The sequence below is a fragment of the Dendropsophus ebraccatus genome, chromosome 14, assembly GCF_027789765.1.
Source record: "Dendropsophus ebraccatus isolate aDenEbr1 chromosome 14, aDenEbr1.pat, whole genome shotgun sequence".
Lineage (NCBI taxonomy): Eukaryota > Metazoa > Chordata > Amphibia > Anura > Hylidae > Dendropsophus > Dendropsophus ebraccatus.
In genome coordinates this window covers 48667323-48673727 of record NC_091467.1, presented here as the reverse complement: position 1 = coordinate 48673727, position 6405 = coordinate 48667323, and positions in this window count along the sequence as shown.

Genomic DNA, 6405 nt, shown 5'->3' with positions numbered 1-6405 from the left:
TTGCTGCTCTGTGTAGCCAGCCTGTGCTCTGCTGTTTCTAGGGCAGCTGAAATCATCTGACATTGCTGCCTCTGAGGTATAAACAAGACTCCATGCAATGCCAGCTGCTGCCAGTGGGACCAGGCATGTAGACATACTGGGACTGTATAGGGATGGCAGAGATGGAAACAGCCTGAGATGATGATGTCATCAGAAATTGGGAATACAGGATCTGACATGAACAGTGGTTATATAGCAAGCAACTAGCCAGGAGATCAATACAGAAGACTGGGAGGAATATATAGTGTCTCAACCATTGAGGTAAAGAAGAAAGTGACCTCATAGGGTAGGAATGGTGACAAAGGAAAATGGAGGGGGTGATGTCATAACTTATACAAAACTACTTAACCTAGGAGACAAGATGATGTCATAGCTTAAATGTTGTGTCAGAGTGCATCATTTTAGGAGGGGGAAGGTTGACTCTGTAATATGATTATTTAACACTGGTCATATACATATGATCAAAATGTGTCAGGTGAAGAAAATATGATTTTAATAATGAAGAAAACTCTTTTCTATATACAAGAATATAACTACTATAATACTGCTCCTATATACAAGAATATAACTGCTATAATACTGCTCCTATATACAAGAATATAACTGCTATAATACTGCCCTATATACAAGAATATAACTGCTATAATACTGCTGCTATATACAAGAATATATCTACTATAAAACTGCTCCTATATACAAGAATATAACTACTATAATACTGCCTCCTATATATAAGAATATAACTACTATAATACTGCTCCTATGTACAGGAATATAACTACTATAATACTGCTCCTATATACAAGAATATAACTGCTATAATACTGCTGCCATATACAAGAATATAACTACTATAATACTGCCTCCTATGTACAAGAATATAACTACTATAATATGCACAAGCCAAAATAACAGAAATGGCTGCACATCGCACCCATGGCTGACACGAAAGCTTGTTCAGCTACATTTAAAACCAACATCAGAAGTTAGTATATAATTTGGCCAAACCATATTGCCGGTCTTCTAATACACATGAGGGTTTGGGGGGGCCCTTTAGGGTCTGGTCCTGTGACAATGGGGTTGCAGGGCCATTCCGTGGCCCCCCTTCTCTGCTTGCGCACGTTTTGCGGGGATTGTGGTCGCTGACCGGCACAGTGATGTTTTTTGGTTAGGGACTCATGTGTATCAGAAGACCTGCACGTGGTACATGAGGCAATATGGTTTGGCCAAATTATATACTAACTTCTGATGTTGGTTTTAAATGTAGCTGAATAAGCTTTCGTGTCAGCCATGGGTGCGATGTGCAGCCATTTCTGTCTTTTTGGCTTGTGCATATAACTACTATAATACTGCTCCTATGTATAAGAATATAACTACTATAATACTGTCCCCTATTGTATGCACAAGAATATAACTACTATAATACTGCTCCTATGTACAATAATATAACTACTATAATACTGCCCCATCTGACGCGTCTGCACCCAGTATCTTCTCTCCCCACTCTCGTGGATATAATAAAGACGCCAAGCTGATTACTACGGGTGAGTGCTACTATGTGTTTCTTCCCTATACAAAACTACTATAATACTGCCCCTATGTACAAGAACATAATTACTATAATACTGCCCCAATGTACAAGAATATAACTACTATAATACTGCTCCTATGTACAAGAATATAACTACTATAATACTGCTCCCTATATACAAGAATATAACTACTATAATACTGCCCCTATGTACAAGAACATAATTACTATAATACTGCCCCTATGTACAAGAATATACCTACTATAATACTGTTCCTATGTACAAGAATATAACTACTATAATACTGCCCCCTATGTACAAGAATATAACTACTATAATACTGCCTCCTATATACAAGAATATAACTACTATAATACTGCCTCCTATGTACAAGAATATAACTACTATAATACTGCTCCGTGCTGTAGTACTGGCCGGATGATCTTTAACACCGCTAAGTTCTGATGCGGGCGCATCAGTGCGTGCCCGCATCAGAACTCCTCTCTGCACACAGTGGAGCGAGCGGCCGGGATTCCCTCAGAAGGAAGCACTACGTAAGTTTTGTGGGAATCATGGCCATTGTAACAATGGCCGTGATTCCCACAGAACGTACGTTGTGTGAACATAGCCTAATACTAGTCTAATATAACTGCTAAATTGCTGCCACCTTATTTCTGTTTCTTTCTGGCTTTCAGCACCCTGGACAGTGAGTATTCTCTCCTCCTTTGTAAAAGTCTTAATTCATTTATATAGCACCAACATATTATGAAGAGTTGTACAGAATCTGAGGTCACTTACATTGGTTCCTGGTTCCACTGGGGTCACAATGTAAATCCCATATTCACCTATCAGTATGTTATTGGAGTATGGGAAGAAAGCTACCCAAACAGGGGGAGAGCATGCAGACTCCATGCAGATGTTAGGTGGACATCTTCATGACAGCAATCCTACATGTTGCTCACAGTAACATTTCCCTAAATGGCTTTATATTAAATTATTGGCCCTTCTTATAGTCTTCAATGACATGCTTGGAGGACCTTACTTTTTGCCTTATTTTCCATAAAAAAAAGTTATCCTAATATTGGGACTATGACCTCTTTACAATGCTGACTGCACAAAAGGAAGCCAAATCCCTAGGTGTAACTTTATGTAAACTTTATATACATTGAAGTCCAGACTGTTTATCTCACAGATTGGATACAGTTGTAGTATATGAATAATATTCCGAGCCTTTTATATACAAACACACACATAGAAACATCTAACAACTTCTAGAAGGATGACAGTCAGACCATATTTCTTTTAGAGTAGGGTTCCCTCTGCTGGTCATACGCATTATTACGCCTACATATTGCCAGACATCTGGCTGCACATCTTCAGTCTCCTCACCAGGTGGCAGCAACTTCATGCATTTTAAAGAGGTTTCCAGGTTGTATTAATTGGTACTACTCTAGTACCGCAACAGTACTACAATAAAACCGCAGTGTGTGAACAGAGCTTTAAGGTATAGAAAGCAGAAATCACTGAGTTTGTAGCGACTGATGTCATCTGTAAACTAATAAAACCTGTAATACAGCACAATAGCCTGTTTATAAGGAAAAGGTCAGTGTAGGTTGGGTCCCCTTAAAAGGACAGCTGCAGATCAGGATTATCATAAACATTTTAACAAGGAAGTCCAGACTCTGGGAAATGCTCCGCAGCATTCTGGGTGAATACAAACATGCAGTAAAGGGTAATTCATCAAGGTGTAACTATACACAGCAAACATTAGCACAATTGGATCACACAACATTTCAGTGAGCCATTCGCCATTTTCAAGTGTACAAAAGCAAGGAACATTGGTCATTTAAATATATGTATAGTAATTAGTTACAAAACATTATAGGTGCAACCAATTGTCCATCATAGATTAGATAGATAGATAGATAGATAGATAGAGAGAGAGAGAGAGAGAGAGAGATAGATAGAGATAGAGAGATAGAGAGATAGATAAATAGATAGATAATGGATGGATAGATAGACAGGAGATAGATAGATAGATAGATAGATAGATAGATAGATAGCTGATAAATGAATGGATGATAGATAGATAATAGATAGATAGATAGGAGATAGATGGATAGATAGATAGATAATGGATAGATAGATAGATAGATAGATAATGGATGGATAGATAGATAAATAGATAGATATAGTTATTTAGATAGATAGATAGATAATGGATAGATAATGGATAGATAGATAGATAGATAGATAGATAGATAGATAGATAGATAGGAGATAGATAATAGATAGATAGATAGGAGATAGATAGATAGATAGATAGATAGATAGATAAGAGATAGATAGATAGATAGATAGATAGATAGATAGATAGATAATGGATAGATAGATAGATAGATAGATAGATATAGTTATTTAGATAAATAAATAGATAGATAGATAGATAGATAGATAATGGATGGATAGATAGATAGATAGATAGATAATGGATGGATAGATAGATAGATAGATAATGGATAGATAGATAGATAGATAGATAATGGATAGATAGATAGATAGATAGATAGATAGATAGATAGGAGATAGATAATAGATAGATAGATAGATAGATAGATAATGGATAGATAGATAGATAGATAGATAGATAGATAGATAATGGATGGATAGATAGATAGATAGATCGATATAGTTATTTAGATAAATAGATAGATAGATAGATAGATAGATAGATAGATAATGGATGGATAGATAGATAGATAGATAGATAGATAATGGATGGATAGATAGATAAATAGATAGATATAGTTATTTAGATAGATAGATAGATAATGGATAGATAATGGATAGATAGATAGATAGATAGATAGATAGATAGATAGATAGATAGATAGATAGGAGATAGATAATAGATAGATAGATAGGAGATAGATAGATAGATAGATAGATAGATAGATAGATAGATAGATAAGAGATAGATAGATAGATAGATAGATAGATAGATAGATAGATAGATAATGGATAGATAGATAGATAGATAGATAGATAGATATAGTTATTTAGATAAATAGATAGATAGATAGATAGATAGATAGATAGATAGATAGATAGATAATGGATGGATAGATAGATAGATAGATAATGGATGGATAGATAGATAGATAATGGATAGATAGATAGATAGATAGATAGATAGATAATGGATAGATAGATAGATAGATAGATAGGAGATAGATAATAGATAGATAGATAGATAGATAGATAGATAGATAGATAATGGATAGATAGATAGATAGATAGATAGATAATGGATGGATAGATAGATAGATAGATAGATAGATAGATATAGTTATTTAGATAAATAGATAGATAGATAGATAGATAATGGATGGATAGATAGACAGGAGATAGATAGATAGATAGATAGATAGATAGATAGATAGATAGATAGATGATAAATGAATGGATGAAAGATAGATAATAGATAGGAGATAGATATATAGATAGATAGATAGATAGATAGATAGGAGATAGATATATAGATAGATAGATAGATAGATAGATAGATAGATAGATAGATGATAAATAATAGATAGATAGAGAGATGATAAATAATAGATAGATCACTTTAAGTGCTGGCTCTGGCACAGACTCCCTGGCAGTACAGAGGAGGCTGCCGGGCATGTAGCACACACAGGTGAGAGATGACATGCCAAGGAGCCCCGTGAGGATATGATGCAACCTCCTGTAATGTTTTAGTTGATGATGAAAGAGACAAAAAGTGTAAAATAAAACTGCTATTATAGCTGCCACATATTACTCAACCATTTTTTCTAGATTCCAAATAACACGTCTTCAGGGTGACATTGTAGTATGGGAGGTATCATATTTAAATATAGTGCCCTTCAGGATTCTAGGAAAGCTGAGTCTATAGGAGCAATTGTGTGACTACATTAGCCTGGATTTTCTACAAGCAGATATTTCATTAATTGCGCTGATAAGGGATGAACTATACAAACAAACATCTCATAAGAAGCAGGGGCTTCTGGGTAAGCGGAGCCCTATGAGTCAGCACCCCACCCACCCTCATGAATAGTTTGTGTCAGCAATATAAACCCCATATTTCCTAGGTGGAGCACTGACTCACGTGTAGATGTGACTTTGTCTCTTCCTCTCATTACTTCTCTCCCACATTATGTTCACAGTGATGGCTGCTGTTCTCTCTTATCAGCCATTTCAGGGTGGAAAATTTGCCTGTATTGCACTTCAGTAATGGTATGTTTACACAGAGAGATTATCTGACAAATTTTTGAAGTTAAAGTCAGAAAAGGCTTTGAAAAGAGGAGAAATCTCAGTCTTTCCTTTATGACCTGTTCACTTTTTATAGTCTGTTCCTGGCTTTGGCTTCAAAAATCTGTAAAATAAATCTCTCTGTGTAAACATTCCATGACTCCGGCCTGCAGATAATTTTTTCCTACAGCTGGTTGAGGCTATGTTCACACATGGTATTTCCCTCAGTCTTTTGGTCGTTTTTTTTTCAACCAAAATCTGGAATGGTACTGACAGGGCAAAATATAATGTATAGATGTGTGGTGTCCAACCCTGGATGTTGCTATTGGTTACACCCTTCGCAAAAGCCTGTACTTATTGTGGATCAGTGGTGATGAAGTAGTAAAGGAGTTTCGCCACTAGATGTCGCTATTGAAGATGTATGTACACAGATGCTGCACAGCTGAAGTACGGAAAGGGTTATTGTTTATTTGTTTGTCACATGGATCTGTGAACCTATGGGAGTATCTTCTTCTGTCCTATCTTCTTTCTCATTACTTCTTTT